The following is a 24931-nucleotide window of genomic DNA, read 5'->3' on the forward strand; positions in this document are numbered from 1 at the left end:
GTGTGCGGAAACAGGAGAGAGTGTAGATTAAGCTATAAAACGAGGGTTACTTTTTGATATTAAAACTTTTTTGTTTTACTTTGTAATACTGTTGATTTTTCTTTACTTGTTAATATGTTTATCATTATTTACAATCTAAACATAAAATAAGCCAACTAAAATATGTAATAAATAAATATAAAAATTATTAGACTCCGTGCAGAGACCACTGGTTTAAACAGTACAGGATGGACAAAGAATTTTGTGTAATCCAAGCTGTGCCAAAGTCGCTGTAGTACAGTTTCATAAATGAATGGATATTAAAAGGGCTGTCCCGACAGAGAATAAAAAGCAACGGAATGTCCATGTTTAATAGGCTATAAGATATGCATTTATTGTTTTAAACTTTTTACTCATATAATAAATGCAAAATAAATTGTCAATGAACAAGAGACTATATTAAACATGATGGTCATACGCGGAGACGACGTTTTCTAGATTATTATGGAGCTTCTGCTTTAACAAGAGCTTAAACGTTTTTGTTCGGTGTTTTTTACCCATATATATATTTTGATTTTTTACATATTTTCGACCAAAGGAACACATGATATAGCCCAATGTACGTTGTTATGGTAGCCTAAGCTTGTTCTGAAATGATGAGAATATTTAAATGACTAAAAATGTAGGCTATCTCTGAAACTTTATTTAAATAATGATTAATTTGTTTTCATACTATATTGGTATTGCTATGTATTAATTTACATAGGCCTACTGAGAAAATGCCATATATTAATATGCAATGCCTTCTGTATGGCATTTATTTTGTACATTTACATGAGCACAAATGCTGCGTGCTCACTTTTACTTCAAGACCCCGCATTGACCGAGGGTCCGCGTACATTTGCACTAGACAATGCAAACAAGCCTAGACAATGTGCTTAATATTACATTAAATGATTTTCGTTTTACAAATTAATATTTGGCTGTAGATGTATTGTCTAAATAATTTAATCATAAAGGGAAAGACGTGTTACGTTATCTTACCTTGCGTTTTACCTCAATTGCTCCTCATTCTGCATTTACAAATAAATAAATATGCCCACTGAATTTGTTTTTAAACGTCAAAAAGCAACAATATATGTAACATTAATAATACCAATATAGATATTTACTTGGCACTACAATCATGATATATTAAGAAGCTAAAACCGCATATGCGCTAGCAAGAAAAACCACTGCCAGAGAAATTCCTTCACCGCCACAGCACTAGACCTATATTGCAATTTCGGAATGCATAAACAGAAATACAAAAAAACAGAAACAGTTTTCTGCACAAAAGCCAATATCTTTGCCGTATTCTTCTTGTTTTATTTTTTGTACATTCTGCCACTCACAGGTGCGAAATTGCTTACGTCAGAATTCCTCAAGTCCTACAGTAAAATCTTGTCGTGTGTGACTGCGTACGAATTATTTTCGCATAATCTCACTCGTGTCGTGTGCGAGAGCTCACGACGTTCCGACCGTCAGAATTCGCACCGTGTACGCCCAGCTTAAATCAATTCAGTGTTTGCGAAGTTCAAGGCAAAATGGCGAGTCGCATTCTGAGGTGTGCTCTTCTAACTGTAAAATTTTGGTATGTCCGTGTTCTGAAGACGGCAAAGTTTACATTCTTTTGAGTGGCCAATCAGCGTCAAGTGCTTGCATTTCATAATGGGGTTGCCAGTTAAACCCGAAGGGACGCCAAATAGGTGCATAAAAAGGCGCCTAAAGGCGGAGTGCACAATGTTTGAAAGCCAATGCTGACATTTGAAATCACCTAAACAAACACCCCTACCCCAATAGAATCTGGACCTTCTTTTGATAGAACCGCCACGCACATAGGCAACCCCGGCAAGGATGTCGGTTAGTAGACTGCTTACTGCTGATTGGCTACAAGTGTGTTTTGGTAGTCGGCCCAACTTTCTTTTTCAAAGCGTTTTTCAAACATTGTGCACTCCGCTTTTAAAATCCCCCACCCTAATATAGCTTTCTGAGAGAGGTTTTTAGAAAGCTTCTCTAAAGCATTACAAACCAAACTTTGTTGTCTACATGTCAAATCACAGAACAAGGATAAATACCCCGTTCAATCATTCTATGTCACCTTTAAAAGCACAGAAAAGAAATGAAAATTTACCGTTCTTCTTTCTATCCGGTCTTTGCACTGGTTTTCAAAACAGCTTTGTGTGTTTTCATTGCTATTGCACACCGTAACTGTAACATACGTATGCCTGCGTATGTTTTCAATTGTTTCCAAAGGAATTGCCGTGTTTTTTAAAAATTCCAGAAGCTGGCAGTTTTTTGAAAAATTCAAAATTCAAGCTCGGCTTGTCAATCTCAGCTCTCACACACAATCACAGTGGAGGGACAAATATCACAACAAGTCACAGCACAGCAACTAAAGCACTCTAAAGAAAGCTGGCAGTCGGCTGAAATAAAGCTGTCCGCCGGACAAGCCTATTTTTTACATTTTATCAGTTCTGCTGTCAGACATAAAATGAGTAGACACTAAAATAGTTACTAAACACGACTCAGTAACACCTCGTGTTTAATCCAACTGCTGCTAAAATCCTGATTTATAAACGTGACATCGTCTGACAAAATCACCATACATTTACATTGTTACTGCTGTTGCTCTTCTCATCAATGCCTTGTTATGAGCCCTTTTTTATTTTAAATGTGAGTTTTATTGTCACGTATAGTGCAGACAATTCGGTGCAAATTCCGAAATATGAGAGAATACACAGTAACTGTTACACAAAGTTACTACAAAACACATGCGCAGGCACACCGCATCATAGAGAGGGAGAGAACGGGTTTGTGTGTGGGAAACACTAATGCTAACCTTTCGTCAAGTCATGATAAACTCGATCAGCCGTCTTCTCTGTCAGTAATATCTGTTACTGTTGACGTTTATGCAAAAAGAAAATATATGGAGGAACAGACATTGAAAACACTGCCACATTTTCACTGTTATGTGTAGAGAAAGGGAGGGGCGTGCTGGGCGCTTGCAACAATGAATTAAGACCTTTTTAAATGGTAACATAAATGTAAATGGGAATCATGAGAAATCTATTCGTGACGGCCAGTGTTGGTTCTGTGGCGGTGCGCCACGAGTAAATCAATGTATGGGAATCACTGTTGTAAACAATGTGCATTATGTTTCTTGTGCTAGCACAAAGGTAAAAATGAGAAGAGACCAATATTATGCATATTTGGATGCTTTAAATGTTGAAGCCACGTTTTAACATTCTGCGAAGAGTATAACGATTCTATATTAATTCACTCAGAACCAAAGCGGTAACATCAAAATTTCATGACCATATTGAGGTGCGCAGAAGTAGTCATATGAAAAACATTGGGACAAAAAGGGACAAAACGTTATACTGTATTCAACATTTGCTATAACACACACTTCCCTTTGTTGTAAGTCATGGTGGTTTAAAACACACATACGCATATCTCATAGTGGGTTTGTCTCTTGCATTAACCTGGATTATCATTAATCTGCTTTTAAAGCAGTGGCCCTAAAGACCCAACATTTGGCAATCGCAAAAAAGGCAACAGGGAAAGACAGCAGGGAGTGGAAACCTTCATGAATATTTCCATCAGGTAATCCTAGTCTCTCCCGGGCACTCCTCCTCGTGTGCTAGTCATCCTTTCGAGCGTCTGGTCTTTGTTTTAATCCAACCGTTCTGTGTTTATCTGAGGCCTGTCGCAGCATGGGGCTGGATTAATCTCCCGCCCAGTCAGACGCTTGCTCCAGCAGGCCGTCGCTCCAAGCCTCCATGCATTGCTCTCATCTTTCCTAAAGGACGATTATGGTCTGTAATGGGTCACACTAGCAAAACACCCTCAGGGCATGGGAGATGGAGGGATCTGTGCTATTGGAATGAGATAGACATGGGCAATAGAGGGGCTGTTAAATCGGCATTAGAGACAGACCTCCACCTCAGTTAATTAGGGGCTTGGAGTAGTGCTTATTGTTCAGTGTTGGTTTATTGGGTCAGATTTCAGTCAGACAGGGATTCTTTAGAGGCTCAGATCCAAGCCCACTATTAACCGTGTCTCTGGGTATTGCCCCCTGCCTTCTATTGTTTGTATGGTAAGATGGATATTAACTCTGCTCCTCAGCTCCCACAACACTATCTGAGGTTTGACTTGGAGGTGAAATTTAGGTGACTTCTAATAATAAAACCTCAAAGCTATTTATTTGATCTCATTGTGGTTGCTGAGCCTTGAGGTGGCAAGCGTGCACGTGCGTGCCTGTGTGTGAGGAGCCTGGCTCTTTCATTGGACACGTATTGCTTTCTGTTTGTTTGGCCCTGGGCGCGCATTGGTGTGGAAGGACATGTCCCTCGGTCTCATGTCCCAAAGCCTCTGGACACCCTGCCTGGACACTTTGTCAATGTCACTGAAAGATGTGGCTGGAAACTTCCACCTTTACTTATCTCAATTTCTTTTGGATCTAGGCTTTATTTCCTCTGAATGACCTCTCTTCTGGTGTGATATAAATAGACGTGTGATCACATAAAAAGTAAATGTAGTAACTGGAATTGCAAACTCTTTAGCGCAAAGAGCATATGATGCCATATGTAGTGTTAATTACATTTTACATTTATGTATTTGGCATACGCTTTTTTCCAAAGCGACTTACAGTGCATTCAAGCTATATATTTATCAAAATGTATGTTCACTGGGGATCAAACTTATAATCTTTGTGTGGCTACTTCATCAATTGAGCTACAGGAACTTATTATGCAAATTATTTTTTTTGTGTATGGGTGTTTCTTCAATTATGGGTACTTTTGGTCATGTAAAGTTCATATCAGAATTTTTAGTTGTGTTGTTAATGAAGTCACAACTTTAAAATTATTGTATTATACTTAATTTTTTAGTATTATTTATTTATTAATAGATAAACTATTTTTGACACATAAAAAAGTCTAAGTTTTGTTTTTTTTGACCTTCATATAACAATGTATTTTTTTTTATAAAAAAAGAATAGCGCCCACAGAAAGACAATCGTTTTTGTGGTTTGTTTTCCTTTGTCTCTCTTTGAATTAGCGTCATCATTCTCACAACTGTCCAACCTTGACCAAGGTGACACTAATTGCATTTGCTCTTTACGTTTGGGTCCTTTTTATGTCTTAACACATATAGCCATTCTTTGTTCTGAGGTTTAAAACAAACAATCCATCATCTCTAAATGAAAGTTTCAACCTCTGTTCTTTCATCACCCCTGGTCTGATCAATAGCTCGGCCCAATCCCAAGAGACCTGGTGAAACATTACTAGTTGAAAAAAGGAGAAACATCCTTTCTACCTGCACAGCTGACCGAGCCGTCCGTTCCATTTGAGCTGCGTTCTGCTCTCTCTGTTTTCTGCTTCAGTGAGATTGGGATGAGCTGTGGATGGCAAGGCCAAGTGAAATGTCTTTGGTGGGAGTCTGTTTGTCGTCTGCTCTGCAGTGTAGGATAAACTGGAGGCTCAAAGCAGTTGCATTGAAGCCGCCATGATGCCGGCCCTCTTGCTTTCTTTGTTCAGGGTTCCCACGGGTCCCTTTGTGAATCTGGGGGGGTGGATTCAAGGCCCTGGGAAGTTTTTAAAAAAAATTCATACCAAAATGTTTTTTTGCATAGTTGTGTTTGAAACATGAAAACGTCTCTGGTTGCGTATGCAACTGTTGTTACCTAAGAAGGGAACGAGACGCTGTGTCTCCCTCGCCATACTTCCTGCTTCCCTGTAATGCCTTCTTTGGCAATATTTCAGATAGCAATATACTTCCTGGCTCCTGCGTCACCCTGTCTTTGTCGTTAAGCCTCACCATTGGTTGAATTTGATATAACATTCAGACGCACTTATCCTTGGAGGCGTCCCCAAAGTGTCACCACAGTGACGCAGCGCGAGTTCCCTCGAAAGGGAACTGTAACAATGTATCTTAAAAGGTAACACGATGCAACCTTGCCCTCACTTGAAATGTGTCCCCACATTTAGTCCTTGAATTTGAGGGTATTGGACCTGGAAAGTCCTTGAAAGGTCCTTGAATTTGAAGTTAACAAAGGTGTGGACACTGTTTGTTGTTCCTTCTCTTTGCCCAGTCTGAGGGCACTGTGCTTCGACTGACCCTTTTGTTTGTACTCATTTGCAAATTAAAGCAGTGTCACAAACTCTCACCACGCTAAAAATACCAGTTGGATGATGGAAAGCACGGCACAGAAATAAAGTCATTAAGTCACAGTGAATCACATGGGATGTGCTGGTGGATCACTGCGCTGCTGGGCTCTGCTTTTATTGATTTCAGCTGGTTTCTAATGGGAGACGAAAAGTTAATGTTATGTTCTGGAATTAAAGGGCAGGTCAAAAAAGGCTGTTAAAGACGACGGGCAGACAGAAGGTCATGGGTCATCCATTGTCATGGGAGTTTCAGTCTGTATATCTAGATATTGGGTGTGTGTGGTTCTCTGAGGGTCACCTCCGTTTCTCCTAGTGTCTTTGGTGATGAAGTTATTCATTATTAATGTCTATTTGCTGTTATTAATGTGATGAAACACACTTACCTCTCCATGGAGAGCTGTATAGTGTCAGTAAATGGCACCGTAATAATCACATGATCTTTCCATAGAGACCCTTACAATCTCAGTAAAACTCCTTACACAGCTGGTCACAGACAGCAGTGCGTACTAGAGATGGGCAGTCTATTAAATATTTACACTTTAGGCATATTCAATACTCTATTCTCTTTTGTTGGAGATATCAAATAAATCAACGTTTTGGACATTGATGTAATGTTTTTATTTGCCCTTGAATGAGCAATGTATAAATATTTAATTTGGTGAATATGGTCAAAAGGCTGAAAAATAGAAATGGCTTCTCTTAGCTGGCATTTCTCAGTGCTAATGTCTACTATTGTTTATTTCTCCCTAATAAATAATGTGTATCTTCCATACCACAAGACAAGTTTATTTCCACCTCCACATCTTTACAAGGTCTTGTAATCCAGTGCCTTTAGGCAAGGTATTTGGTATCTATCTACAGTTGTTTAAATAGTTGTGCAAACCTTAAAGGAATTACTTAAATATTAATGAAACCTAAGGTATGTTGAAAATGTTGTCTTTATCAACCTACTCTTATGTCATTCGAAATCATTTTAATTTTCTTCAGATGAGCACAAAGATCTTTTGTATATGACATCTCATTCAAGCACTTCACAATAAGTCCCAAGGTGCGAGACAGGTTTGAATGTAGACTGGCATGTATGAAAGCTAATCTGGAAAAAAACATTTAGTACCATTTCTTCTGGTAGTTTTATCATGCTTTTGTTTATGAAATAATACATTTGGATAATTTGAAAAATTATAACCACCTTTGTTCTACGTACGAAAGTCAGTAAAATGGTTTTGTTATTAGGGAAAATGATAACAAAATGTTCCTTGTTAGCTGAACTGTTCCTTTAATTCATACTTTCAGCCTGAACATGAACCCTAAAGATAAGTGCGCTGCTGTTTTCTGACCTTTTTTGTTCGCTGCGATTCCTTCAATTTGTAATTTTATGAGATTAATTTTCCAACTATTCATATTTGAGAAATTTGCCTCCGCCTAACTCATATTAGCTAATATCTCCAGGGCTTACTGGCATATCTCATCTGAATTCACTGATAAGCTCTGCACCTCTCTGGCCCTGAGTGGAGGAAAAACTTAATAAGACTCGCAAATCCTGATCTCGCTCGCTGTTGAAGACTTTTAGCTTTTTTACTTTCCACAATTTAGTGAGACTTATAAAATCTATTTGCAATTGAAAGCGAATGGTGAAGGCAGAGCATGTTTATCCTCCGGCACCCCTAAAAAAAACATGACCCTATCTCCAACAGGTAAACGAAGATTCGTAACATTTGCACAGGGTTCCCACAGGTCCTTGAAATCCTTGAAAGTTTGTCAATCGGGGGGGAAAAATTCAAGGCTATGGGAAGTTTTTGAAAATATACATACATAGATACAGGTCATTGAAAGTGCTGGAATCTATTTTATGCAAGAAGTTTTCTGGAAAAAAATCCATATTATTCCCTGTGTAGTGTAGGATAATATCTTCAATTCTAGACACGTGCTAAACTGTTCGCTTTAAATGCCTATATCTTCTGTATGCGAATGTTGATTCATACCAAAATGCTTTTTTGTATAGTTGTGTTTAACACATGAAAACGTCTCTGGTTACGTATGTAACTGTTGTTTCCTGAGAAGCCATACTTCCTGCGTCCCTGTAAAGCATATAGCGATATACTTCCTGGCTCCCGCGTCACTGTGTCTTTGTCGTTAAGTCTCGCCATGGGTTGAATTTGATATACACATATATATGCATTTACCCCTGGAGGCGTCCCCAAAGTGTCACCGCAGTGACGCAGTGCGAGTTCCCACTAAAGGGAACTGTAACAATGTGTCTTAAACGGTAACACAATGTAACCTTGCTCTCACTTAAAATGTTTCCCCACATTTAGTCCTTAATTTGAGGGTATTGGACCTGGAAACTCCTTGAAATGTCCTTGAATTTAAAGTGAACTAAGGTGTGGGAACCGCGTTTGCAGCAAACATGTGATGTTGCTTAGGGACTAAATGTTTATTTTATATAAGCAAGTATCTTTCAGTGTTTTATCAAAAAACAAGCTCTGCATCAGAAATGACATAACCAGCACATGAGAGCATAAGAGTCAGACAGAGGAGGCTGTGCAGACCCACACAGATTTGTGCCCACAGACTATGTAGAAACATCATCTACAGATTTTCATCATTCACAGTTTTTAAAAGCATCAGCCCTTTTATTTTGGAAAAAAGGGCTAATTAGGCAACGTGTACTGTATGGAGTATTTAGTATGTCACGAAAGGTATTGCAAACGTACATGTGTCGAACGTCAGCGCATGTGTATGAGTCAAATGAACTATGCTTTGCAAGGCTGTGTGTTTGGATAAAACTGACTGACTGTACCTAGGATTTTAGTGGCAGATATGTGAATAGATGTGTCCAGTGCTAAAGAATAGAGACAGTATTTGTCAGGATAGAGAGATTATATGAAAACAGGATCACCTTTCTGGTTTATCTCCTCTGCTTGCTATCTCTTGTAGCCGAGATGATGAAATGCCTTCAGACAGACTGAATGGTTCTGTAGAGATGTATGAGAGCATCAGTGACCATATCTTTCCTGTGCGGATGTCTTTCTGTCAACCTTTTTCTTTATACAAATAAACAAATTGTTTCTTTCATTTTTAGATATTCACACTGATGAATTTGAAGTATTTTTTGAATAGACCTTATTTTCCATCCCTCACCATTACAAGGCCTGACTCAGATTTATGTCTCTGATAACTCTGCTTTTATTCTCTCTTTAGTAATTTTTATGACTTGTATAGTTTCTGGTCTAATTAAATCATTAACTGTCATTAGATTAGCAGCTACGTATGCCCTGCCTCTCTTATTTTCTCCATTCTTACGCATGTGGCTCCCCAGATTTGTAGCTGTGCTTTTCTGATAAAATGCTACTGAAATTGCAGGATCTTAAAAGGGTATTTCACTTATTGCCTCTCTCCTCCCTCCTCTCATTTTTGAAATATACTCATAATTCAGAGTGTTGCTACGGTAGCACAGCCCTCCAATCTCCAATATGATCATTTTCTAATCTTCTACCCTGTCATTGCACATGCAGTTATGTCACAATTTCACCGGTCCCTCACGACTCCCCGCTGGAGCGATGAATCACAACCGTCCCTACGCGGTTATACGTACTTTACCGACCACCGGCCTGTCACATGTGGTGTAGCTCACCGATGCTGTCTGGTTTGATGGTGCATTGATGGGATTTTTTTGAAAACTCATTTTTGAGCCTTTTGTGTGCTTTTGCATGTGCAAACTTGATAATCAGTAGAGACCTGAATAATGAGGGTAGAAATGGAGTTTGTCTGGTTCCAGCCTGATGATGTGGAGACTGACATGGGTGATTTTTACTGCTGTCAAACAGTCCGCCAATCAGCACGCTGGCCATATCCTTAGAGATTTTGGGGAATTAATTAACACCCCGAATGAACTATAGACTTTGTTCTGTCACATTGAGGCGTTAGGGCACAGTGAAGATGTGGATTAGATGTGTAAAGAAAAGATCAGGGCGGAATATAGCACACCAGATGTGTCCCGTTTACTGCATGCTGTAATGTATAGACTGAATATAGGTGCATTTTTGCAATGGATTGTTAAGGAAGCTTTCAGTTCTATGGAAACGAGAGAAGTTCAGTGTTTAATATACTGGAAGTCGTCCAGCACTGATTGTTTCACTTCTCCGCCAATGTTGGATTAGTCAGTGGAGAGGGAAACATCACTCTCGCTGGGATTTTGACACTTAGCAGAGGTTGTTTTTAAATGAGCTGTATTTAGGTTTTTGACTGTACTAAATAAAAAACTTTTAATTTGTAGATATTTAGGAAACATGTCAGCTTCACATATCTGTTTCTCTGAAAACCATGCTATAGCAAGTTATTAACTTTTTAAAGGGATAAAATAAATACTCAAAATGCTTGCTTAAGGAAAAAATACTCAAAATAATATCTGTTTGAAAACAGGACTTAGTGCACCTGTTGCTGTTGTTTTAAATAGGCTACACACTAATAATTGTTGGCTGTCTTAACAAAAATCGTGTGTCAAATTTATTTTTGTTCATATCTTCAATCAGGGGCGTCGCTAGACCCCTTTTACTGGGGCATGTGCCCCAGTGTAAATCTTTTGTGCCCCTGTGTAAATCTCAAGTTTACATTTAGCAGTTAACTAGTTTTTTCCTTTACAAAGACAATCGTGGCAAAACGGATCTATATGCAATGTAGTTACCCAATTCACGTTTGAAAAAGCGACGCAGCAGTTGCACTGACGCGTGCACGCCTCAATTCATGTCCGCGTCCGCGCACCCATTCATGTCCGTGCGCGACTGTTTTGCTGTGCGCAGCCGCATACAAAGTACACGCGATTGAGTTGGTTTATGAAAACATGACGAGACTAAAGTAAGTTTCTAAATAATAATGAAAATCTTATTTTCACCCGATCATTGACGCATGTGATGGACATCAGAAATGTTTTGTGCAAAGCAGGAAAAGGGAAGCAAAAATGAGAGATGATGAATTTAAGGGAGTAAAGACACAACATCTTATCCTGTCAGGGCTCAAACATTAATCTCAGGAAAACCTCTGTCAATAGTCTATAAAATTGCATTGTTCACATACAAAAACTGTTATACTGTTCTGTATTTTCAGATATGAAATTAATATTTAGTTCACTAGCTCTAGGTCATTACATAACCAGTTAGCAGTAACTAAGATTTTTTAGTAGCAGTCATAAAATGAAAATATTCTTAAAAATAAAAAAAGAAGTTATCAATCATTTTTATGTAAAATGCAAATGTGCATAAAAATGTCTCTCCTGACATTATTTCCAAACATTTTATGCCTTTAAACATGTTAATAATGTTGTATATATGTATATATGAAGATGATACTTAAATATTTTAAAATAAATGTTTGTCTTTCCCAGTACTTGTTGCAATGTTGGGATAGTGGGTTAAGCAAAGGAAATTGTATCTTGCACACCGCAGGCTTTCAAGAAAAAGTAAAAAAAAAAATTGGGGGGCCCGTGCCCCAGTAGAGCTTTATGTCTATCAACGCCCCTGTCTTCAATATTGATTGTATAAGTTCATGTCAAAGATTGAAATCATAATGAAATGAATGGCTAAAATCATAATATGATGCTCATTATGTCAATATTTTTTTTTGATACTGTATTATGTTTATTACAGATTTGGTCATATATATAAATAATGTTTTGTCATATTTGTGCTGCTTTTTCCTGTCATATTTTGATATTTTTATCCATTTATAATTTAACTATTGTTAGAAAAGGGCTGGATGAATGAATACAGTGTGGATACCTGTCTATTATAGACAGATATATAAACAATATCCACTTCAAATGTAGTATACAAAATAGTATTGAAATATTTGCCTGCAAACTTAATTTTTAGCAAGTGTTACAACTAACCCCCTGCCTGTTACAATTAACCCCACCTATGGGGTAAGTTGTAACATTTGCCCTTCTGTCACATTTGGTATATTTGTCCAAGAATGGTAGGTACTAGAAACAAACTTTAAATGTATATTTTAAGCAGAGATGTGTGTTGCTTGTGTAAAAATATAATTCATCAAACTCAAATGTTTTTTTAATGATTGAGCCAAAATCAAAAAGCGTAAGGTTGTGCCCCACTCTCCCCTACCTTTAAATATAATTATTGGCAAATATAGACTCAGTTTTGAGAGATGATGTAAAGTTTTTGAGTTTGTTTAGACTTGCAGTATTAAGCGCCGGTAAGAATATTGCTGTATAAATGCTGTCGCCATTAATGTGCTCATTATACATACACAATGCCATTGTACTGGAAGTAAATGCATGTTTAGATTTGTGTGTGTGTGTATGTATGTATGTGTGTGTATGTGTATACTTTGTGACTTAGGTTTTATGCATGTTAAACTGGCTACGCATGTGTGCAATCGTTTCTTACGCATGAATAATTTAGACTAAAATTGTTCTATAAAGGTTTCCTCTCTTGGTTGGATGTTGTGTGTTTCTCAGCTTACTGTATCATTAAACTTTGAACCTTCGATCTGCATCAACAAGAACAAAGGAGCCTTGCTGTGTGTTTCCTCAGTTGTCTTTTTTGCCCACCCTCTCTTCTCTCACACACCATCTCTCTCTGTCTCTCTCTCTCTCTCTCTCTCTCTCTCTCTCTCTCTCTCTCTGTCTGCATGTCCCTGTTCTCTCTCTCGGCCTCCTGTTGTGCATAACCAACCTGCGCTGTAGCGAATCAAGCTACAGTATAGCACAAAAACTACTTCCAAGCCACCAGATGCATGCTGTTTATTGCAAAGAACACTATACACTTCCACATAATCATAGGAGAACCATTTTAAGTGCTATATAGCAACTATGCAGCACCTGTGTAGAACCACATTAGGGGTGCTATATTACCACATACTGTATGGTTCTTCATAGGTGCTATATAGGTACTACAAATGTTTCCCCTATAATTACGATATTTAAGTGCCATTTAGCACCATTTTTTTTGTAAGGCTCGATTATCTAGGGTCGAATCTCCACGCTTTACCTTTCTCTGTTACTGTCCTCTCTTTAATTATTTTTCTGGTCTTCTCTGTACTTAGATCAGTTTATAAACGTGACACAAATGCAAGAGGTGATCAATTGGTCATGGATGGGTTCTTGTCTTTGTGTGGTTTGTCAACAGATGAGCATCAGCACACAAAACCCACAAAGTGCTTTAGTGGTGTTCAGAGCATAGTCTAGAGGAGAAAAGTGGGCAATCTGACACAGAGGCAATGCACATATCAGATTGTGCAAACATCGACTGGACCGTGATGCAAGAAGCGAGTAGTTATCTATCAAATGTTCACCTCATGTGTCCTCTGTGTCCTCATTACAGGTATCTGAACACATGCTGAGATTTACACCCAAGACAAATCGACTTCTAGACTGAACAATTCATCAAACTTAAACAAGATCATCCACGGCAGCAAAAAGTCGTAAGTGTTTTAGTCATTTATTTCTTTAATCGTGTCACTGATTTATTCCTGAATTTTATTCTAGATACAGATGCCCAGTATATTAGTGATTAGGGGTGTAATGATACACTAATGCCAGTGTGTCTCGTTAGGCCAGTTTTTCAGAAGCAGTATATATTTTAAAATCTTCTGATGCATGCAGCAGGGTTACGTGAATGTTTGAACTGCACACGCATGTGAGAGGTCTGTTTGTCATCGGGCATCAAACGACTCAGAATAAAAAACACAGACTTAACATTACGATAGGCTCCAGTCTTAAGAGAGCACTTCCTGTTTTCTTCGAAACAATCACATCCTAAGGGGGGACACTCGCGCTGGGGCTTGGTTTGGTTGGGTTAGCCCTAATGTGAGTGTGCCCTTACTTCTACTGCTGTGAAAAGTCATGCAAGTTTTTCCTCTCAGTTTTGCTGTTGACCTTTACTAACCCCAGTGTCTGATCTGAACAAACAGTAATGTCTGAAAGTTTTCATCCAATCATCCAGTTTCTTTTGGGTTTATAAAACAGAAGGATGAAAAGTCACATCCCATTTAGCCAACCTAGGATATTAAATTGAGACAAATTCAATACATTTTCTGAGTTTTATATAAAACTACTTATTATGTGTGCATTTAAATTGTGTACCGAGTTTCGGTGCACCTCTAATTGAAATGTAATTGACCCCAAAGAGAACCCAAGAGAAGCTTTTATCATGTACCTGTGAATATTGTCAAGAGCACATACACGCTTTCAGAAAGAGTTATGGGGCAGATCATTGAGATTTACACACTCCTCAGATGATCTTTGATGTCTGCCGTTTCCGTCATATATCTTTTCACCTGCTTGCTGTCAATGATAAAAATGCTGCCTAGTTTCCATGAACACCCGCCTATCAGTGATGCGTGGGTTGATCCAAAATGAGTCATCCAAAAATATTTTTTATATTCGGGTCGGTCGGGTCGTTTTAAATAAAGATGCCAATTTACTATTTTAAACAATTACTACTTTAAAAAAAATGCAGGCCAAGAAGCAGGTTGGTACTATATATATATATATTTTTTTGGCGGTCCGTGTTGCGAGCGGGTTAGTTGAAAACGTCGGTCGGGTGCGGTCTATACATGATCATCAGTCATGTTACCTTATACGTCATTCCAGTTGCCTGCCGCCATCTTAAGTACCTACCGAGTACTGTCTATAGCTAGCTTGCTACGATTTACAGCATATTTTCCGCCACATATCTTATTTTTTTGTTTTTAGTTTGTATATTCTATGCATTTGATTCATAGCCATAAATATGATGCATTTACATGTCATGTCATGGAAAAATGAGCCCATGTGTTTCATGTCTTAGTCATCTCCACAGTTATTTCTATAATCAAAAACAGCTAACATGAAAAAAACTAAATATATGATGAACATAACCATACAAACTTACTTTATCCAAGTGCAGCTCCACAGTCCGACACAACTCTGCGACACAATTTCATTTTTACACAGTCTGGTATTTTTGCACCTCGATTGTGCTCCTTATTACCTTTTCCAAAACACTCTCAACACAAAAAAGTCATCTGCAGTTGATGATCCACAATGGAGATTATTTCTATCCATCAGATTATATCTAACAGCGGCTCTGTGAGAGGCTAGCCGGCCCGCTATGCTACCAAAACAAAACATCCGGGTGCGCAGACTGTGCACCCATGTCTCTGCATGTGTAAGCGCAGATTTGCGCAGAAGTACATTTTACTGACGTAAGTTGAATCCTTGTAATCGTTTAATGATTGGTTACTACCCCATCAATAAAAACTTTTCTGGATAGGCAATGGCTGGCTTCATTTTGGCTTTATCTAGTCAAAAGCGAAGGTGCGCAAAATGACACCTTGCTTACCCAATGTGCACTTCCAGGACATTTTAAGTTCTCAAACCTTATCTGATTGGACAAAACAGAAAAAATAATGTTTTTCGGAAAAGTTTAACGAAGCATTTTCAGTGATCGTGAAACATGATCGTAAGCGCGCATGTAAACAAAGGAGGATCTTGCACGATTTTCCCCTATTTTTTGTTGTTTTGGATTAAATGTGGGATGCATTTTGAAGAGTGGACACTTATGTTGTAATGTACGCTGAAGTTTTGTGGATATGTCAGAAATAATCAGAACCATATGGCAAGATATGTGAGTACCGACATATTAATATGTCTGCATTTTATTTAATCCTTTTCACTCCACTGTATTGATGGCAAAAACAAGCTCAGAACATGAATCTTGAGTGTTTTAGCTTTAAAATAATGCAAAGTTTATGATTGATGATTGAATATTTGATGTAAAGTACAAAGTACAGAAACGCATAGACTGACGTATCGATCTTGGCCGAATCAGGTACTCAAGATGGCGGCAGACGAGTTTGAGAAGTGAGTCACGTACGCGGTTGACGTCATCTGATATTCATGTATATACTCTACACTAACATTAAAAAGTTTAGGATCACTTACTCATTATTTATGTATATTAATTTGCAAATATACAATAATAGTGCATCATCAAAACTATAGAATAACACAAATGCAACTTTAGAAATTGTGTTGTTATTACTGTGTTACTTGTTATAAAACTTGTTAATATCTTTAGTGTAGTCAACTTTTGACTAGATGTACTTAAAAAGTACTCTTGGCATTTTATCAGCTTTTTGAGGTTTCACCCTTGGATGCTTTTTAAACAACTTTGAAGTTGTTCCTATCCATGCTAGACTCTTATTGATGGATTTTTCTTTATTTGGTCCAAGTGATCCAAAAAAATTTTTGAATAAATGTTTGTTTTGTAATGAAAGAAATGAATATGTTGACACTGTTTTCTTTTTCTCCCTGTAACTAATTTTAAACATTCAAACACACACTTTCAGATCAAAAGGTTTTTAAAATCATGAAAAACATTTCATTCAAGTGACCCTTAACCTTTGAGCAGTAGTATACATGCTCAGCTGCATTTCTAAAAGAAAAATACACAAACACAGTCAGTACAGAGAGATGATCCGATGCCTGTGTAAAACTGCAGTGAAAACTATCTTGATTTGATATTGTTTGCTCGGTCGAGATTGCATCAGTGTTTGTGTTTGGGGTTGTTGACCGTTGTCTGCCTTTCTCTTTTTACATTGTATTAACTCCATACTTCTTATTATTTGAATGTGGCAACATAACCATAATAGCCCATGTTATTTTTTGCATGTCCAAACTATGCATTGACCCTGAATCTCAAATAATGAGGCTGGTTATGCACAGGTGTGATGGTAAAACTTCAATGTGTTTGTAAGATTGAATAACGAGGTGTGTGTTTTATGTGTGCCTGCGAGGAGAGCCAAATACTACTGTTCATCATATACACCCTCTCCATATATATTTTAAGGGATGCCAATGACAGATCTATTGAATTGAGTATAAAGGAATTGATTGAAGCTGAATTGCATTGATTGGTGAACTGGCAGAAAGTATTACTCTTTAGAATCGGGTTTATTGTGCAATGGCCGCTCGATATACTCCCGGTCCCCTTCTGAACTCTGCTTAAAATGAATATGTGCAGAATCGCTGAGCACAGCTCTGTCACAGTAATAACACTGGCCGATGTGATCGATGACTCTTACCCAATTGGAGAGCTGTCATTTTTCTCTCTCCCAGTGCAAATTTGATTTTAGGCATTTTGGCTTGAGCTGTAAAAGTTAAGAATGAGGGAGTGAGGTGAGTTTTGTTTTTTATTGTAATCAAGGTTAAGATTTAGATGCCAAATGGAGATTTTCTGAATTATCAACAATGTTATTTAAAAAAAAAATGCATAATTAAAATATCAAGATCTATGATTTATTTAATATTAGAAAATTACAGTGAATGCATTTCAACTTGATTTAAATGTTTTCATTTATTCACTTATTTTAGATGTAGGAAGACCTTTGTGTTTCTATGTCTACTTGATATCAAAATATGCAAATAGCTTTTCAATGTGCTGTCATCTCATTGTCTGTGTTGCATTATCGGATTTGAACGATTTCAATTTGCGATTCCAAAAGTATTGAGACATTTTTTGTAATAAATTGGAGCAGTTATTGTTGCTAATATGCTCTCATTTGTGAATACATATAAATGCTGCTTTACCCAAATTAACTTGTAGTCAATTATGAAAATAGTTATTTGATGCCAGAAGTGCTTTTAATTGCAAAATATGATAATTTGATGCTTGAACAGCTGCCATCTCTAATATTGGTAAAAGTCAAATTTTGTCACTGTTTGTTTTAATAGCTTTAAGGATTTGTACTGCTTTAAGATTTCATTTTAGATATCTGTATTTGTTTTCATTGTGTGATGTATATCGTTTTTGTAATTTTGGTCTGCCTATCTTGACCAAGACTCCGTAATAGAGATGATGAATAATCAGCCTGGTCTCTTAACTTTAAAAAACAAAAAAGTGTTTTTTTGTTTTGTTTGTTTAAACAGATGCTAAAGCGTACAATGTAGACGTATTTACAACATTTACATGTAGCATTATTACGTTTTTACAGCTAAAAAACTTTAAAAGTTTTTTAAAATCATTTAACGTTACTGTTACAAAAAGCATAACAGACAGACAAGTGTAATCACAACAACTTATTTTTGCGAATATTAAAAGTACCAGAAGGTAGTATCAAGATCGGATCAAGATCGCTGGATAAAGGGCTGAATTTGGATCTGTTCCTCGCAATCGTATGAATTTTAAAGATGTGGATTACAGCAAATGAATAAAAGTAACATCTTTTGTGAATGTATGTTGTATTTTGTTGTAATTATTGCTTAGTAGTAATAATAACGTTTTTGTGTGTCATGGCAAACAAACTAAAAAAATAGTTAAATAAAAACAGAAGTGTTATTAATTTTAAAGTTTTAAAATGTTCAATATTGTGAAATTCTCTGAATATCATAATAATTTCATTAGACAAATAGATAAACTGTCTTAAATAAATAAGTCAGAAAATATGACTGAAAACATGTCATTATTATGAGTAAGAAACGCCAATGCCCGCGATTTTAATATTTATGAATAGGAATAACTTGCGTACAAATTTGTACATGTGTAAATCTGTAAATACGTAAATAATTTACGTATTAGTCCTGTCAAAATGTAGATGTTATACGTTTTAGTGTGTTTTAAACATGTCTATATGTACATATTGTACAACCACACTGAAACGTAAAAATACACACGTATTCTCATGAGATCACGTTGGATAATATAATAAATGAATTAAACAAAATGCTTTATAGTCTGTGTCAAACAGATACATAATTAACCAAGTACATTTTTTGCTAATATATCTTTGCATCACAGATGTGCAAGTGTAATCATACAGTGATATAAAAAGTTGTAACACTAGAATATCCAAAAAAATCAATGTTTTTGTCTTACAAAATGTGTATTTATTTGTGACCCAGTCTCCAGCAAAAACCCAGCAAAGTCACTTTTTGTAATTTACTGTTTTCTCCATAAAAGCACCCTTAATATAAAGAACATTCTGTGAAAATGTAACCTTGATTTTTTTTTATGCTGACTGAGCAAAGCCATATCAAATATTAAAATTAATGTGAAATCAATCTTTAATGCTCCTAATCTCATTATTAGCTTGGATTTCACAGACAGGGTCACAATTTGTTTATATGGTAATCTTGCTGTTTTGACTCTTAGCTGGTTTTGCCTGTGTGTAGGATGTACAGGATGGCTAGTGAATGATTGTTATTCTTAACTGTTAAGACTTCCTTTATAATGAGGGTTTAGGAGAAAGCGAGAGTATGAATGCTTCAGTGTCCTACTCTTTGAGGAGTTAAGTGACAAAGCGTGTGTCTGTGTGTGTGCGTGTGGTCCATGTGGTGCTATCAGTTCTGCCAGGAAGAGAGTTGTGGCCTCTGAACCGTACACCCATCTCTGTCTCCTCCCCTCCCGGGTCCTTTCAGCTCTGTGCCAATTAAGCTAGCACCTTACTAACTTACAATACCTCCAGTGGCACCTACCTCACCTAGGTGTGCAAACCCATCACATGAAAAAGATGTTACCGCGATTCATTGTTAGATCTCAAGACACTTGTGAAATGGTCATCTACAATTTTTGGAGTTTTTTTCTTAATAGGGACCTCCTTTGAGAAGGAAGGATTCATTATTCAGAGGTGCCCCTCGTGCACATTCCCTCGATTGTTTAATTCTGTATGCCTCTATTTGTCTGCCGTGTGTGAGAAAGGAAAAGAGACAGAGAGAGTAAAGGACGAGTTTGTGCTTGTGGGGTCCTGCAGGACGTTTGTATGCGCGGTACGATTGATCGCCGAATGAATGGAGAATCCTGGCAAGCGCCTTCCACAGACAGATACAAAATGAAAAGATAACTGCAGAGAAATTGTGCCAAAGAAATTTTAATTGGAGCGAAGAGGCATTCTTGTTTTGGGGATGGATGGGAGTGCCTTAAACCCTGGCCAGCAAAACAGAACGACAATGGAGAATAGAGAAAGAAACTAGGGTCGCTCGCTTCATACACACACACACACACACACACCCCGCTGCTTTTTCTCACGCCTACCCACACAAACACACTGAATCCCCGGCAGCTTTTGGCACTGATTGGCCAGCTGTGAGACAGCATGCCATCTTATTGAATCCACAGAAAGTTGCAAGTTTCACTCTACAATTTTTGCACTGCATAACCGTGGCACCTTAGCTACAGGATGTGGGCGGTTTGTGGATGTATAGCTTGACAGTGAGCGAGGATCCATTGTCAGCTGTCATTTTGTCTGCTTCGAAGTCTTTGCACAGCGTGACCAATTAGAAAGCTCTAAATACCCATGTCACAGTGATGCAGTGACAGAAGCCGGCCGTGATTGGTCACTTTGACATCTTGCTTGGATCTATCGATTTTCAGCTTTTCCTTACTGCTATATCTGTTAAATTCACAAATATAAATACTTTCCTAACCAATCTCTCTTGAGCAGAATTTACACTGCCCCCAATTCATTGTACACCTATGCACACTTTCATTTATGTTTACATGCACCCAAATGACTAAAAAACCTTTATGTAAACTACTTGATCTATCCAAATAAGGTGACAATTGTTATGTAAATATGACAATACAAATTAACTATCAATCAGATTGAATGGAGTGGTGTAGACCTAAAGTAATCTGATCAATGGAATAAATTAAGCATCTTAGTGTGCAGTGGAATGTTGCTCATGTTTAGATTGTATAGTTATGTCTAGGCGTGCACCGATATATCGGACGACGATGCTTGCTATGCTTCTCAATGAATTACGGTGAAATGCCGCTACATCCAAAACCAGAGGGCGCTCTCGTGCAGAACTCAATATGTGCTGCAGACGAAGAACCATACACGCGCAGCTCCAATATTTATATTGCTATTCTTCAAACCTTTTCAGGTATTTTCATGATAATAAGAATATGTATAATGATTATGTTTGACGAGTGTTGCTTTTTCAAATGCATGTTATAAACGACTCAAACTAACAGTGATTTCAGATCGATAAGGACTTACTGATCAAAAGCTGTAGTAGGGGGGAACCGGGGTAAAAGTAACATGGGACGAAAGTAAAAAAACGATTTTTACATAACCCTACATTTTTACAAAATCCCACCTGGTATTGATAGACCACACTTGTGAGTTATTGACCACAGCAAAAATATATATATCTGTCTTTAACATTATCTTTTAAAATTAAGTTTTTCTAAAAAATGGCACTTTCGCCCTCGCTCTCCTCTACATGAAATAGCTGTGAATAATATTGGCTGTGCGATTCAGAATAGTTATCGACCACGTATTATTAGTGTATATCGTCATTTATCGGTGCACCCCTAGTTATGTCTTATTTACGTAGCAAATACATTCAATGGTAAGGCAATGGCAACAAAAAGCAATAAAATAACATTGTGCTATTTAAAAATTGTGTTTCCAATGCAGATCTGAGAACTTTCTCCAACTAATCTTGACTTTGAACATTCATTCAGATATAAAGCATAAACTCGATAATAGATGGTAGCGCACCGTTGCCAAGTCCTGGACTTTTAATGAAATTCAGAATCATCTACTGATGCACATTGGGCTGTGCATGGTCATTGGGCTGGTTTTGGGCTAGTTTTGAATGGCCATTGGGCTGGTTTTGTTACGTGGATCTGGCAACTCATTTTTGGTTGGAATTAGGGATGCACCGATAGGATTTTTGGGCCGATACCGATTTAAACAGACAATTTCTGGCCGATACCGATATTAAACAGGGAAGACACCAAACACTTCCGTGTTTTCCCTATTTAAAGACTGTTACATGAGGAGTTATACCAGTAAGTATGGTGCCACAAAATAAAACTTTTTTGGTACCATAGGAATGAATGAGGCTAAGCTAAATGCCAACACACCCACAACGCGCTGCACAGTGCACGCACCGAAAAAGACAGGTATGCATTAATTCATCCAGGTTGAGGTAACAACACAGTTCAATATGGCAAAAGGGCAGACTATTCCTTTAAATCTGATTTCAATTTTTAGGTTACATATAAACTCTACATTCATAATCTGCTATTGGATTCAATTCGGGGTTGATTTATGAAGATTTGGTGCATGTAGGCATAGCCTATGAAAAACGACATTCTAGGTGAACACATTATATTTTCATAAGTCACAATCCAACTTTGAGACTAAGTTCAGATAAGTGTGCTGTATATAGTTGACAAGAAGTTGTCTTTCACAACACCTTGACAGCACACTTGTACTTTGACATCCTTTACTTGTAATCCCTAAGCTTGTCATAGTTTTGAATCTTATAAAAATGCCAACAACACAAAGACTTAATGTTTACTCTTGTAAATTGTCAATAGTTACAGGCATGACTGCATGCTATTACAAGATATAGGAAGATGAAAAGGGTATTAACTTTGTTTGCCTATCGATACAGATATTATTTTATCTGCTCCTGTTGTTCTCATGTACAGTTTGAAAACATGAGAGTCATCTGTTAGTAATATAAAATTGGAAATCCCACACATGACTGTGTGAATGTAGCCTAGGAACACCAAAATGTTATTTGTCAGCTCTCTCCTTACAGCCTCTGTTTTTTGTGACTGTATTCACTGGGTGGTTTTGTAAAATAAGTAGGACAACGGTTACTGTACTTTACATGTCAGGCACCAGTAAGACCCCTGCCAGATTTCAGCTGAGTGCCACCATGACTATTGTAGGTATCCGTGTGTTCCCTTCAGAAGTACTCCTCTTGGGCTTGCCTTTGCTCTGAGCTTCTCAGTGACCCTGCCTTCTCCTTCTCCAGAAGAACAGGCACTGCTAAGGACACTGTGCCATCGGTTTTACACCTCCTGCTACCAGACATCAGAAAACACTGAGATGTAAGGAAATAACTTCTGACTCTTGTGGCTTTTTTAAGATGAATGATCTCCTCTGCTTCAGAGATGTGTTTGGTTAAAAGGCCCTTCCCTAATATTTAAAGATCTTTTGAAGAAGTTCTAACTTTTTAAATGTACTGTAAGTGGCAGAAGAGGAAGTTATCTTTAAAGGTTTTTTAACTGTGTGTTTAAATGTTGTACTGTTTAGAAGACTACCAAAGAAAGAGATGCTTTTATTGTAGACAAGCGATTAAGTCGATTTTGGAGATGAGATGTAAACAAGCTCTCCTAGCATATTAGGGGAGACAGTGAGTTAAACACCAATCTGAAAGTTAATGGTACATGCCAACAACAGCAATTATGTTGCTGCCAGGAAACATTGCTTTGAGCAAAAAGGTGCATTAGCTAGTTTGGGCAATAGATTGTGGCTAATTCCCCTGCTGTTTCTTTGCTGAAACGCATTGCTCCGTTTTTGCAAGCCTTATACTTGAAAGAACGTTGCCTAGCAATATTGCATTACAATTTGCTCACGCTACAAAACTCACGAGGCGAGGCCGGCTGATGGATGGAACGTTTGAATCATTGTTGGAGTTTTGGGCAGGTTCTCATATGAAGAATGAGCTGCCATTGTCAGAGCATATGATACGTATGTCACTGTCGGCCGTAAACTCGGTATGTGAACCCACATGACTTACACACTCCAAAGCCTCAATGCAAGGTTGCGACATCGCATATGAGCTGTGGCCTTACAATCTGGCATCAAATCTATTGTTATCAGCAGGTGCTGATGTGAAATAATATTTTTAAATTAATGGTTATCAATGAGCAACATCTCAATTTCTAAATTAGTCAATATGTGCATAAGATTTTAACTGTTCAAAGTATTTTTATTAATAATACTTGTTTTTGGAACATCAGCTTTTGTCTCCACAAAGGGTTTTTCGTAAGGCCAGACTATTTTTCCAGTTGTTTCCATGGAAGCATCATTTTTTAAAAACGCCGGCAGCTGAAGAGGAGCTTAGGGATTGTGTACACCAAAGCGTTTAAATGTGGCTGAAAACGCCAGGCAGATGCCAACTGTGGGCGCTTGCCAGCATTTCTTCAGCTAAGCACTTTGTTTGCTGTGATACCTTTGTTTTGTTTTTTTATTAGTCATAGTAGGATGTGCCCGGTTAGTTGGTGTGGTGTTTGTCCCTTCTCCACTAGGAGTGTGACGGATCACAAAACTCCTGGTTCTGAGTTTTTTTGAGGCACGGATAATTTTTTGGATCAGCAAAAAAAGGGGTGGAAAAAATCTAATAAGAACAAATAAAAAATTACAAACATTTATAAAAAAGATGCATATTAAAGGAATATTCAATTTTCTTAAAAGAAAAATCCAGATAATTTACTCACCACCATGTCATCCAAAATGTTGATGTCTTTCTTTGTTCAGTCGAGAAGAAATTATGTTTTTTGAGGAAAACATTCCAGGATTTTTCTCATTTTAATGGACTTTAATAGACACCAACAATTAACACTTAACACGTAACAGTTTTTTTCAACGATGTTTCAAAGGACTATAAACAATCCCAAACGAGGCATAAGGGTCTTATCTAGCAAAACGATTGTCATTTTTGACAAGAAAAATACCAAATATACACTTTTAAAGCACAACTTCTCGTTGAGATCCGGTCGTGATGCGCCAGCGTGACCCCACGCAATACGTCATGACGTCAAGAGGTCACAGAAGACGAACGTGAAACTCCGCCCCAGTGTTTACAAGTGTTGAGAAAGAGGACCGTTCCTACGTTGTTGTATGTCAACTGATACTAATTAATGTCTTTGTGTCAGTTTACAGTTTACAATGGTCCGCAAATGTGCATTTTATATATGTAACACGTGACCTCC

At 37.6% G+C, this 24931-nt stretch overlaps 1 protein-coding gene across 4 annotated transcripts in view; it reads left to right on the forward strand.

Annotated features, from left to right (window-relative positions):
* ndst2a (N-deacetylase/N-sulfotransferase (heparan glucosaminyl) 2a) overlaps positions 1–24931 on the forward strand; it is a 154708-nt gene that overhangs the window by 88213 nt on the left and 41564 nt on the right. For 3 of the 4 annotated variants that reach the window (XM_055169368.2, XM_055169369.2, XM_055169370.2), the window contains one exon: positions 13529–13628. The exons of the other annotated variant lie outside the window; for it this stretch is intronic. The gene's annotated coding sequence lies outside the window, so the exon portion shown is untranslated. The remainder of the gene's footprint in view (positions 1–13528; positions 13629–24931) is intronic. 4 annotated transcript variants of the gene reach the window in all.

This window comes from Misgurnus anguillicaudatus, chromosome 11 (genome assembly GCF_027580225.2).
Source record: "Misgurnus anguillicaudatus chromosome 11, ASM2758022v2, whole genome shotgun sequence".
Lineage (NCBI taxonomy): Eukaryota > Metazoa > Chordata > Actinopteri > Cypriniformes > Cobitidae > Misgurnus > Misgurnus anguillicaudatus.